Raw genomic sequence first — 14,720 nt, forward strand, 5'->3', positions numbered from 1 at the left:
CATATACAATATCATATTTCTTTGTATTTGATCTAATATTTCATTTATGTTTTGAAGTATAAATAAGTAATTTGTCATCTCAAAAATTGTTGATAGTTGCATCGAGGTATCAAGATCAATAACCTCGTTTTCTTTCATTTTAACTTGACTCTTTTCCTTTGACTCGACATCGATATAATATCAAGACTTGGGAAATATGGTCTATCTCACTTGGCGACAAGAAACCTCAGCCTGATTGATTCTTTTGAGTTTATGAATGATATTTATCTCTCATACTTAGTTTGTATAAAGTTTATCTAAGTTGCAGTGTCTTATTCAACATCCTTATCTTAATACTTTGGACACTGATAGATTAATATACAAGTTTGGTTTTCGGTTTGCAAGAACATATGGTCTATATTTACATATATTTATTTGAACTTTGATTCATAGTGTATAAGTGCACTCAGGATTTAAAACAATAATATAAATCTTGTTATGATAGCTAGGGTTTGAACCATTCTCGTCTAGTTGTTCTATAATACATATGTATATATCAATTCCATCCTAGTAGATATACAGAGATTGGTGTGTGTGATTATTTGTTGTTGAATATAGTATTTTTTCATGATCTATACTTTGTTAATGTTCCTTACTTCAAGTTGATTCAGACTAGTCAAATGGTTACATCAGGATCATTCCTCAACCAAAAACTAGTACTCCCCAAGAAATTGTTTTAGTACTAATTTTAGTTTGACACTTTGATTTATGATTTCGTGCCTTTCTTTTTAATTTTCAAGGAGATGAGAACGAGAACTAAAATATTTTATCCTTCAATTCCAACCTGCAATTGAGTACATGAACATTGTCCTGAAGTAGTGAAAGATTGTATTCCGGAGCCAACTTAGTGAACTTAGGATAAAGAATAGCTAGATGGATTTTAGATCCATCCATATTTTTTTTCATTTTTTGAAGTTTGTTTTATATATTTATCACTAGACACAAGCTTAAATTATTCTTTTTGGAATAGATTAGAAGGTCATTATTTTAGTTTTTTTTTTAAGTATAATATCTTTTATGTTGCATGCACATTTAGTGTTTACAACTCATAAGCTTAAGTTCTAGATTGACTTATGAAGAGTTTTAATTGTGACATTAAAATAACCCAATTTTTTGGTGTTGTTGTTGAGGTGTTGTAAAAAGAATAATGGTAAACAAGTATGTTTTTTTCTTTATTTTTTATTTAACTTTTATCACGTTTCAAAATGGTGGAGGAGAGATAATAAGACGCAAAGATGCTTTTTTTCAAAAATATGAAGGGAAGGTTCCATCCTACCGCATTCACTTAAGTGATTCTTCCCAAACCCTTTCTGATACGTGGTTAAATGGTTAATCTTAGAGATAGTAAAGGTATGTTTCTCAAATCAACTTCTAAAATTCCAACTAATTTATTTGGTAGTCATAGAACCCCTCCTACTAATCCATATGAAAGATACACTGGTAAAACTCAAAAGGGAGAAGCTTTCACACATAAATCGACTCTTGTTCCTAATCCACCATGATCAAGATATACGATAAAAAAGGTACAAAAAGGAAAAAAGAGAAAGGAAGCTAAATGAAACCAAGTTGAAGAATTAATTCTTGTTATTGATTTAATCCCATATCAAGCAGTATCTCCAGAACGTATCACTAGATTTCTTTAGAATCCACGAGGCATTGTTGTATCACAAGTAGAGGTTGTTGTTGTTGTAGAAATACTAGAGATACGTGTTGAAGAAAACTTCCTCATCCACCAAAATCCAATTGTTGAGCCGGCCTCATCATCAAACTCTATTAAGTAAAGTTTATTTAGAAACATGGCAGAAGAACACAGGGATGAAGAAGTTAAGAGTGAAACCACTTACATGTTTTATATTCTTGACACGAAGTTGAATGTAAATATGAAGAACATTCCTCCTTTTGTCCTACCCAATTTTTTAGGCATGGCTACAAAAGATCATGATGTATTTTTATTTGAGTTTGAAATTTTTTGTCATAGTTATAAGTATGTGGATGATGCTCATAAACTAAATTCAGTTCTTGCAACATTAAAATACTCTAGTTTGAGATGGTTCATGGAACTAAAGTAACATAACATTATAACCTAGGATGATACAAAAACTACTTTTCTAAAAAAATACCATGATTATTATAGAACCAAGGACTCACAAAATGATATCTTTAAGATTCAATAAGAAGAAGAGGATAGTCTTGATGACTATATTTAAAGGTTCTTGTATAACCTCTAGAAAACCAAACCTGGTGCTCCAAGTGATGACACAATTAGGACCATTTTTATGAGGGGGATACAAGATGAATATATAGATATGCTAAATTTCAGGAGTGTTGGAAATATTTCTTGTATGACATTCAATGCCATTTGTGAGTTGTGCAGGAGGTATTCACAAAGTAGAGTCAAGACTAGTAAACAAATAAGGGACCCTTTCTCTAGGATAACTAAATCTGTTGCAAGGGGGGTAATAAGGGTTGAATTAGGAAATTTGATAGAAAATTTTAAGACTAAAATCCTTGGTACTCTTAACTCATAGTTTGATATGTTGAAACTTAAAAATAACTAAGAATAAAATGTACCTTTAGCTATTTTTTTCTCGTTGTAGAAAAAAAACATCCTTTGAGAGAATTCCCATTAAATAACATTCATATTTGTGCTATTTGTGTAGAGGATCATAGTAATGAAAATTTCTCCTTGCTTCCAGGTCTGAAAGTTGTTTATAAAGGAAGTGGTGAGGTGGATGAACCATTCTTTTTAGCTGCACCAAGGAGGCCATAGTACCCACACATGCAAGGTATGCCACATGATCCTTCCTCACCATTTTTTTTGTCTTATAATTCACAATGGAATGCTCAAATTCCTTGGTAGCATAAATGGCCTGAGCAACAAAACAAACCCTCAAAACAACAGAATTGGCAGGGGAATATTTATGGGAAATTACCCCCATAATTGGTTCCTATGTCTTATCCCAAATATCCCCCACAAATGCTACAAGCATATTCTTTTTTGCAACCACAAATGAACAAACCTGCTCAACCTATAATTCCTTAGTTACCACAATTAACCGTAAGACAAAATCCCCTTATACCACAATTGTCTGTACAGTCGATCCCTAATCCCAATAATAAGCCAGCTTAAGCTATTTGAATGTTGAGTTGCAATCCTTCTTCACATACATAGTCACTGCCATACGATTACAAGGAATACATTTAAGATCAAGTAAGGTTCTTTAAAATAAAAATTCTCCTATCATCGTCGAAGAGGAATATGAAGGGCAGGAAAATCAAAATCAAATGACTCATGATGGCCAACCTTACATAGTAAGTGTTCCCACCACTCAACCTTCTTGTAGCTCGCAATTAGACCTATCTCAGGCATCCAAAACTCCACCTTTCCCATAAATGTTGGCAATAGAAAAACCTATTGTTTGGCCTAAATTTGATTTGGAAACAGAACTGAAAAAAAATTTGCATGAATATTCCCTTATTAAAACCATAAAGGATGTACCAAATATCAAAAACTATAAGGGAATTATACATTAAAATACCTATAAGGAAATGAGAAGATCCCCCCTAAAATTCAAGTAATAGGTCAACTAGTTGAGTGTTATAGACATATTTGGGCACTGCAACCCCAAACTCATATGTCCATAAACCAAGGTCTCTTTAGTCCCTGAAAGTGTTGTTTCATACCCTAAAGGATCATGGTCAACTGATTACATCATTTCCCAGAAGTTCCACCTGAAAAACTACTCAGAACTGGCCAAAACTGGACCATACTGACTACTCCATGGTCAAGGTGCAATGCATACTGGCTACCACACTAGCTAGGTGCGATGCATACTGAAATGGCCTTCTGTGGGGTGCGATGAGCGAGAATAGACAAATGGCAGAGACAGTTTTCTAAGTGGATGATCATGGAATCTTCCAGAAACTTCTCTTGTGACACTTGCCTCTCTAAATTCTCCCAGGGATGAGTAAGAGATCAATGAAATCTCCAAGTGGAACCAAGAACTATCAGTGGAATGACATTAATCAAAAACCTAGAGCTGACTCACACCCTTGCAAGACATCTATAAATGGATCCCTCATCTGAGAGATCTAGAGGTTGGAATTTTGTAATTTGTAAGGACGTGTTGTTGGTTTATCTGTGAGAAGAGACATTGTATTGTTGGGTGATCTTACTTTTCATGAGGTGAAGAGGGATTCTATGCTGGGAGGATGATGTTGGATCAAACAGCTGGGTTGTAATACTCTCTTCTACTATTAATAAAGTTCTTTGATTTTTCCTCCATATAATCATGTATTTGTGAATCTTATTGTTTATGAATGCAATTGTATGGTCAATGTGTTTCTAATTCTGTATTGTTTATGATGTTTTAGATAGAGATGCTTTGATGGTTTTTTGTTTCTTTGACTCTACAGGTACTCTTTGAAGTGGGACAAGTAGGAGAGGAGTGGCAAATTCTATCAAGGGAAAGAGAAATCAAACAAGGATCAAAGCGGAAGATCCAGGTTGGTCCTCTTTTCTTCTCTCTTATTTATTACACTTAAAGAATCTTGAATTGCTTTGATTGTTTGTTTCTAAGATAGCTACCCATCTTAGTGGGACTAGAAGTTCGAATCGACACTAGTTTTCCCTAAAACAAAATGGTGACTCCGCTGGGGATCGAATAGTTTGTTTTGTTTGATTATTTTTTGCTTTATAAACTGTTACAGGGAAAAGTGTCTATTTAGAACTGCTCTATCCCGCTAAGGTGTGACAGCTACCTTAGAAACAAACAGAGAAAAACTACTTTTGTTTTTCCTTTATGAATTATAGATAGAGAGGAACAAAAAGACCAACCTCTGTCTTGCGCTAATCCTTCGATTCGATCCCTCTCTTCTTTGATAGTCCTCAGCTACCTACTCTCTTACACGCCCAGCTTCACAAAGAACCTGTAAGATCACAGAAGCATAGCACTATACAAAGACATGGATCTATAATCATAACCAATCTAGGATCAGATGTAAATTGACCATACAAATGTAACTAGCATCAATGATACAAAAGCATGGAGGAAAACTCAAATAGCTTTTATTGATAAACAAGAAAAGATCCAGGAGGAGTTACAACCAGTTGTTCTGACCCAGCATCAACCTCCCAGCAAAGAAGCCCCTCTTCACCTCAAACAAAGCTTAGATCACCCAACAATCTGATGTTTGTCTCTAGAAACCAACAGCAATTCCTTACAATATGCAAAATTCCAGCCTCTGGATCTCTGGGATGAGGGATCCATATATAGATATCTGTAAGGGGAATGAGTCAGCTTGTGGTTTGATTAGTTTCTTCTCTCTGATAGTTCTTGCTTCCACTTGGAGATTGAGGGCCTCTTACTCATCCTTGGACGAACTCAGTGAGGCAAGTGTCACAGGAGAAGATTCTGGAAGCTTCCATTGCCTCTCCACCTCGCGGAATGACACTGCCATTTGTCATTTCTCGCCCATCGCACCCCACAAAAGGGACTTTTGAAATGCAACGCACCCTCACAGTGTATTTAGGTGAGATGCAATGCACTTAGCCAGTGGAGCAGCTGCAATGATCCTGTTTTGACCAATTCTAAGTAGTTTCTCATGGAGAACTTCTGGGAGAAGCTGTAATCTGTTGACCTTGTTCCTTTAGGGGTTAGAACAACACTTTTAGGGACTTAGGAGCCCTTGGTTTATGGACATTTCATGCTTGGGGTTGTAGGGCACAAAAATTTCTATAACAGTTGCCCCCTAAAGTATGAGGCCATTAACCTTTTGGTGTCGGGTGAAATGCTTTATTATGAGGATTCGAAGTTCTTTCAATGCTGGGAGGAGACCTGTAATAAGATACAATACAATACATTATCTTCATACTATTTTCATGATCTAGCTGAGGTGGGCATTCCCATGCTCAGCTTTATAAATTCATTTTCATGTACATAGGACAGACAATCGTCTGAGTGTAGACTGATGATTCTAATAGAGCCATCATCCTTTTGAGTGGATGATTATCTGTGCAGCAATGATGTACATTTAATGTCTTTATTTCCCTGAATATATATCGCAACCCGGATGGATGAAACTAGATTCGGGGTCTTCAATCTCGTCCGATCTTCACTCGAAGTACAAGTCGATCCATGTGAGAAATGTTCTGAAGTCGAACATGGAAAGACATCGCTTGATTACCAGTCAATGATGTAAACGGTTAACAAGCGCGAGAGGAATCACCGATAATGATAATGACCCTCAAGGTACTACAGTACAATTCACGTGGTGTGAATAAAGGACTTGGCGTCGAACACCACGCAAAATCTTTCGGTCGAAGGCCATTGATGTAAACCTGTCGCCGGAAGTGAGAAACTTGCCATTGAGGCATGCAAGCTTCAAAGTATTGAATGGGGTGTTCCTAGATCAACTTCTTGGATAATGAGCTGATGTCGACAAGAAGTGATCCATCACAGGAGGGCCTTAATGAATCCCACATCAATGACACGGAACGGAGCAAATGATTTTAATTGAGGTGAAAACGATCTGGTGATATAAGGTTCAGGGTGGCGGTCATGAAAGAATGGAGTATAATGTATGGTAGTGGGTGAGACACAGGTGAATTCTCTGAATGACTTCTCTTGAACATATCGGCGACACTGATGTGATGGATTGGTAGCATTAACCCCAAATGTGGATGGTATGGCATGACCATGGTGATGTGACCGGTGAATGAAACAACCCAACCCGACTCGGACACGGAGTGGAAGTGTCATGTTCAAGAGCGACTTGCTACCAAAAAAGTTTCTTTGAGTTTTCTTCCCAATTTTCCCCAGTCATTGCTGACCAGTACCTCTTTATTTTTGTCAAGCTTGAGGAGGATAACATATGCTTGTTCTATAATTTTCCCTTCGGGCAAACCCATCGCTATGTTTTAACGAGTCTAGTGATAGTGAAACTCGTTCTCGTCTATAGACAAGTTTGTCGCTATTAATCTTTTTAACGAGTTTAACGACAAAGATAACTTGGTCCTTTTCAATTTTAGAGAGTCTGAAAAGGAACGTAAAGGTAACTCCAAAATTCCTTTTTCGTCATCTAATCCCTTAAGTCCGAAAAAGTATAAAACAATACAAAAGGGATGAATTTTCGATACTTTTAACGAGCCGAACAAAACAAGCGCTCGATATTTTTGTGTAATAATCCCTCAGGTCCAAAAAGATTAAAATCTAGAGGAAGGATAACACTTCCTGTCCCTTTAACGAGCTGGAAAGGCCAATGGCTCGGCAATCTTTTCATATTTTACGAGTCAGTTGAAAAGAGCTTAAAGGAGACTTGTCTTTTGAGGAATGAGTGATAAAACAGGTAGCAGCTGATTCGAGGTAAGGTTTGGAATTTTCCAATCACGGCAGTGTCACAAGGATGGCTAGTGAAATCACTCTTCGCAGCTGTTCCTCAAAATGGGTAAACAATCAAATGGAGGTGAATGATCGGCCAATGAAAAAGTGGAGGTGACGGTGCAAACACGACCAAGGCTTTAACGGCTGAAGTACTACATTCACGATGGTTATTTACCGGGGAATAGTTCACTTTTTAACGAGCTTAAACGCGGGTGGAAACATTTGCTCATGTCCTATGTTTATTTTTTAACGAGCTTGAACTATGTGCTAAAACTGCTCGATTAATCTAGTCGTGTGATAAGAATGTCTCATATAAAACGGCAACTTTTAGAGATTTTCCCCACATCCTTTCTTTATGCAAGTTAGGAGACGACCAATCCTACGAGTTTAAAGGGTTAGAGGTCCTAACAATTTAAAAAATAAATAGTCGCTCTTTGCTTGCACTCCAAAAGGTTTGCATGCCCCCAGGTATAAAATAGAGTTTCAAGGTTACCCCTTCTTTAGTCCGTTAAAACATTTGTTTTACCGAGAGAGGCCTACCTCTTACAGGTTACCCAAAGATTGTTCTATTCACAGCGCAAACAAAACACTTCTTCGGTGATGTCTATCGAGATAAACAAAGGTGAGCGGCGATGCCCGCCAACTCACATAACTTTGACAAGAGAATCTTGTTCCAGTCCAACTCCCTCTTCCAATCATGGACGGGAGTACGGAGGTCATATTCTCTCGCAGAAACCTACCCTATACCCGAAGTTTTCCTGCCGAAGCAGACCAGGGTGCATGCCCCCTGGGTTTCAGTCATGTTCCCCCGAATCACTCGCGCTCATCGGGTGGACGGACTGGGGATTGAGACATTTCTTGCGTGAAAAGACCATTCAGGGATGGTATATGACTATTTGCTCTGTATGATCAGGGAAATGAAAGCTGGTCCACGAGCTTGACCACTCTTCCTTCGTGCGGAAAACACATTACTCTAAAGAGTGAGGAGACAATTGCTCCCATACAATAAATATAGTCTCGTCCAAGGAGTAGATTGTAATCCAGGGGTCCTTGAACTACCATTACGTTCATGTGAACGTTTTTCCCTCTCAATGTTATGGGCACATTGGGAAGGATCCCTAACGGTCGACTAGTTCCTTTATCAAATCCTGTCTTATTTCTCATCTCAGGCAAAAGCGATGGCGAACCAAGCGCTTTCCAAGCAGTTGAGGAAAGGATACTCACAGAAGCCCCCTCATCTATGATGGTACCAGCCATAACCATTCTATATATTTGAACAATAATTCGGAATGGTACACTAGCTGGTAAACGGGGTCTACCTAGTTGATTCCAGTCGAAGGAGACAACTAGGTTGCTTGGGGGTGGGACCGAATAGACGGCCGGGTACGACTCTGACGAACTTCCTTCCTGCGGTAAAGGAATGGGTAAATTGCCCCCATGTTCGTTGGAGTCTGTGCTTATGAAAAGAATTTGGACGGTGTCATCCTTGTTCTCTTCAGTGACTGTATCATCTGAAGATGGAACCTCTGAAGGCAAGACCAGGTCAACTGCCGCCTCGACCTTTTGACTTTCATCTGGTATGGATTCAGATGGTTTATCTTCAATGATAGATGGTTCAGCCGACCACCTGAGCAGGCCAACCGGATTTTCAACTAGTGACGGACTCGGCAAGAGTTTTTTATATCCAGGAGGAAGTCGTAACGGTGAAACCGGACGATCGTCCAAAACTCTTTTAGCTTCGTCTAAGAAGGGACAATAGTGGACGGCGCGATCGCCTTCGCACAGTTTACAAGGAAAGCTATATTTTCCTTTTTGTCCTGGGGCTTCACTTTCACTAGTTGACGATGTGTTCTCAACGTGATCATCAGAGGTTGACGACACCGGGTTGTGCAAACGAGGAGACCAGTCCCTTAAGATCCGAGGGATGCAAGGACAATCTCTGTGATAGTGGTCTCCTTTGCAAATGACACATGGCGATTTAGGCCTGGTCGGTGCAGTGTGTGGATTTTCGCTAGACGACACTCGTTTGCCCCCATTTGCTTTTGGTTCCTTCTTCTTCTTCTCTTTCTTCTTCTTTTCCTTCTTCTCCTTAGGAACTTGACTTTTGGCTTTACCAGCCCCATCAAGCGAAGAGGAAGGAGGAGAGGAAGAATTAGAGGAAGTAGAAGGTTGGTGGGAAACTCTGGATTCGTCTAGTTGCTTATTCGATTGTTCAGGAATAGTGGTGTTCTAAACGACAGAGGTTGAGAAGAGCCATACAGGCAAACCAATTGTCAGTCCTGGAAGCGACAATGTGGCCATATGGGGTGCACCAACATCTCCCCAAGAGGAGAAGGGACTAGGATTTCCTCCAAGGGGAATTCCTTGGTTGGTGGACTCCATTTTCTCAACCCAAGATCAACGTAGGAAAGGGGTAATGAATATTCCGTTTAAAATAAATTTTAGACGCTTTGACACAACTTGTTTTTTCAGTTTTTAAGAGTCGAGAAAAAACAAAAGATGACTCTATTCTCCTTCGATTTTTAATGAGCCTGAAGTGACAAGTGCTCAGATGGACCTTTTCCATTAAGGAGTCTGAAAACGAATGAAAGGGACTGCTCTAGAAATCTAGGTAGAGGGAGTACCAAACCAATTGCAAAACTGCAGAATACTTTTTACGGTACGGCAGTCAATCTTCCCGAATGCTGTGTTCAGTACATTGCGATCGATAGGGCGGCAGACACGGCTTCCTATGGATAAAGGATTAAGCCTATTGGGGTCTCCCAAAATATACTCGACGGTACGTGGGAGCACAAGTCCGTACTGGCACTTATCGTCTCAAAGTGGAGGAATCACCCAACCATTAGTGAGAACAACAGCTACCAGGCTTTACGACGCCGGAATACGTCTCTAGCCTAGACTTCTAAATGTTGTGCGTTAAGTTCCAAAGCGTTGTTAGATTCATTGAATTTATTTTAAGTTGATCTTGTTTATGAAGTTTGCCTTTCGGGTTCACCACGAGATGTATATGTAATTCCTAAAATGCAATCTAAGATGATAAACAAACTTTTTATCTCTTTTATGCAATGAAAACCCTAGCTACTAGGGAAAAGAAAGACAGAATCTTTTTGCAAAGAGCAAAGAGCACACTCTAAATGCACTTTCCTAAATCAGGCCAATCAGACTGTCTATATGCAAATGCACATGCATGTATTTGTTTTCGACTTTCTTAGTATATGGATGCTAAAAAGAAAGTTGATGCACAAATCTGAATTTCTTTTCAAGCGACAAATATCAACAAGCTTCTTTTCGAAATCAAAAAATGGAGACGATTACAACACCTTACGATTTTGAAATGAATACTTGTTCTTGGCACTAGAAAATTACAATTTCATACCAAAAGCAATAGTAACAGGATAATCGACCATCAACAGCAATCAAACTTTTTCCTACGATCGAAATCGACACTTGCGACAGATTCAAATCAAAGGACGACAGTACGACTATGCTACTTTTGCAAAGGAGAACTGTAAATGACTCAACAAACACACAAAAACATCTACAGTTCTTTTGTACAAAGGAGGCGGACTAACAGCAAGGAAAAGGAGTTTCAAACAGACATATACTGATCACAGGCAGCAAAATTTAGGAATAGAACTGGAAAGAATGAACCACAGAAGCCACAACTGCACAGAGCTAGTCTGATCAGCGCACCTGTAACACAGAGAATCTAAAATGCAGCGCAGGTTGTCCACTCAAGAAGTGCGCTGAAATTCAAAATCTTTGAACAGTACCTACGCTAGGCTAGAAACGAGACTCTGTTCGGGTTCCGGGTCACAGTTTGCAATTCAGTTCTTGGGTTTTGGCCGAGCAAAAAAGCAATCAGTAATTCAACAATCAGGGGTAGATCTAAGGAGGATCTAAGAGCTATCACAAGGGCAATCGGATAGTTTGTGAATCAGTTGTTTAAATCATAAACAGATCCAGTAGATGGATTGAAGTAGCAGTTGTCTACTTTGCATTTGTTATGGCAAATGCAGTTCGAATGCTACTTGTAAGTTTATGAAACAAACAACAAAGAATGATAAACAAACAAACTAATTAGCTCCCCAGCGGAGTCGCCATTTTGTTACAGGGAAAAGTGTCTATTTAGAACTGCTCTATCCCACTAAGGTGTGACAGCTGCCTTAGAAACAAACAGAGAAAAACTACTTTTGTTTTTCCTTTATGAATTATAGATAGAGAGGAACAGAAAGACCAACCTCTATCTTGCGCTAATCCTTCGATTCGATCCCTCTCTTCTTTGATAGTCCTCAGCTACCTGCTCTCTTGCACGCCCAGCTTCACAAAGTACCTGTAAGATCACAGAAGCATAGCACTATAAAAATACATGGATCTATAATCATAAACAATCTAGGATCAGATGTAAATTGACCATACAAATGTAACAAGCATCAATGATACAAAAGCATGGAGGAAAACTCAAATAGCTTTTATTGATAAACAAGAAAAGATCTAGGAGGAGTTACAAACAGTTGTTCTGACCTAGCATCAACCTCCCAGCAAAGAAGCCCCTCTTCACCTCAAACAAAGCTTAGATCACCCAACAATCTGATATTTGTCTCTAGAAACCAAAAGCAATTCCTTACAATATGCAAAATTCCAGCCTCTGGATCTCTGGGATGAGGGATCCATATATAGATATCTGTAAGGGGGATGAGTCAGCTTGTGATTTGATTAGTGTCTTCTCTCTGATAGTTCTTGCTTCCACTTGGAGACTGAGGGCCTCTTACTCATCCTTGGACGAACTCAGTGAGGCAAGTGTCACAGGAGAAGATTCTGGAAGCTTCCATTGCCTCTCCACCTCGCGGAATGACACTGCCATTTGTCATTTCTCGCCCATCGCACCCCACAGAAGGGACTTTTGAAATGAAACGCACCCTCACAGTGTATTTAGGTGAGATGCAACGCACTTAGCCAGTGGAGCAGCTGCAATGATCCTGTTTTGACCAATTCTGAGTAGTTTCTCATGGAGAACTTCTGGGAGAAGCTGTAATCTGTTGACCTTGTTCCTTTAGGGGTTAGAACAACACTTTTAGGGACTTAGGATCCCTTGGTTTATGGACATTTCATGCTTGGGGTTGTAGGGCACAAAAATGTCTATAACATAAACTACAGACGGAGCCTGAAGTTAGACAGCTAGCCTTCGAAATGCCTTTGCTATGCAATTGCGAAGTAGATGAATGTTGCTTCAATCAATCTCCGGGTTGGTTTATGAACTGAACATCTGACTTACAAGCATTCTAAGTGCCCTTGTGGTAGCTCAATAACCTCATAAGATCATACCCCTATACTTTGTTTTACTATCCATCATAACTCAGCCTAAATCATTGAACTTAGCTGCAAATTTTGAGCAAAAACCAAGCTCAGTTTCGCTCCCTATTCCATCACACTGTGTGTAACTAGGAAGCCTATATGCATTGCACCTCCCATGTGTTTCAGTTGAGGTGCATCCCTATTTCCCTATGTTGCAGGTGCGATGATTGAGTGATACTGTTTCTCTCTCTGAAAGTTGGTTTTTCCTCCTTGTTTTTAGCTCTATTCAGTAGTTTCGTTGTTCATGATTTGTATCTTCTTGCTAAAACTTTCTTCCTTTACATTATTTAGCCTCCATTAGTTAGGAATTGTAAATGCTTTTGTGTATTTATAAATCATTCACGATCTTCCTTTGTCAAGAGTAGCTTAATCGAACTGTCGTTTTTTGATGCAAGTGTCATAGTTGCCATTTTGAATCAAAAGAAGAGTGTCGTAAAGTCTTCCTCTTCTAGATATTTGATTGTACTTTTGTAATTGTACTTGATTTGAATTATTAATATTTGAATTTTCGAAAGCAGTTTTCCATTTGAAATCGAAAAGTGTCGTCTCAGTCTTCCTTTCGTTTTGAAAAGAAATTGTTAAAAAGGTCACTTTGAAGAAAATAGTTCAGATCTGTACTTAGTTTTCCTTTTTGGCATTCACATATTAAGGAAACGGAAAACAAATACATGCATGTGCATTTTCATTTTGACTTATGCGGAATATGATTTAGAAAAGTGCATTTAGTGTGTGCTCTGTGCTCTCTACTGAAAGAAAAATCATAATCTTCTTTCCTTTGTAGCTAGGATTTTCATTGCTAAAAGAAAATAAACAACTGTTTATCATTTTAGATTGCATATTTAGGTATTTTACGTCTACATCACGTGATGAACCCTGAAAGACAAACTTCTATGCAAGATCAACTCTAAAATAAATCTCAATGAACATAAAAACGCTTTGGAACCTAACGCAATAAGGATAGAAACAGGGACAGAACTCCTTACCAACTTTAAACAGACAACAGCCACTCACATATCTGATCATATTCATGAATGGTGGCCTCAAAGAAGAATGGTAAAGACGTATGTTCCTGATCAACTTTTAGCTGAATGGTTTATAAATTCATTATTACCCTCTATTACAGAGGATGTGGCTAAGGGAGAAGTTGTCACTGAAGAACAATTCATTGCTCGTGCACAATATTTAGACTTGATCTATACTCAGTCTGGCATGCTCTACGACAAAATTCCTGACGCTCCTAGACCATAATTTTCCATTCCTCCCCCTCCTAAATCAAACAAGGACTCTCATGCCGGCGATGGCGTGATCAATACCACAAGCACGAAAACTGCAAAGGCTACATCTAAAAAAGCTCGTGTAGTTTCTAGTCAAAAAGTAGATGAAGAACCTCTTGCCTCGGAGATTAATGCCATGTCAACCGACAAGGGAAAAAATCCTAAGCAACCAGGGGGCAAGAAGAAAGGGACAAACAAAAAGAAGAAACAGGAAGATTCGACTCCTGAGAAATCTTCTGGAAACCCTACTGGACGGAAGAAACCTAATCAACCATGTTTCATATGTGATGAGGACCATTACACGAAATATTTTCCACATCGAGCTGAGGTCACGAAGTTTTTTAAAAAGACTTCAAATACCTCAGTGGTATTGATTGATCCATTTTTTAACGCATAAACTAATCTGGTTGCTAATGATCATGCTTCCCCATCCCAAGTGCTTATGCTATCCATCTCAAAATAGAAAAATGATGCTTTGATATCGAAAAGGAATAAAGCTTATCGAAATCCACATTCATCGAACAGCAAGGCTACAGATCAACCCGGTAGTTCGACAACAACTTCACCAGAAGTTGTTCCACCAATCATTCCTGAATTAACAATAAAACTGCCTAAGGGAGTAGTACATAAATTGACATTTAATCCTCATGCTCGAGCAGCATAGAATTAT

The sequence above is a fragment of the Pinus tabuliformis genome, chromosome 4_2, assembly GCF_031772625.1.
Source record: "Pinus tabuliformis cultivar Carrire ecotype Pingquan chromosome 4_2, CPIR1, whole genome shotgun sequence".
NCBI classification, from domain to species: domain Eukaryota; kingdom Viridiplantae; phylum Streptophyta; class Pinopsida; order Pinales; family Pinaceae; genus Pinus; species Pinus tabuliformis.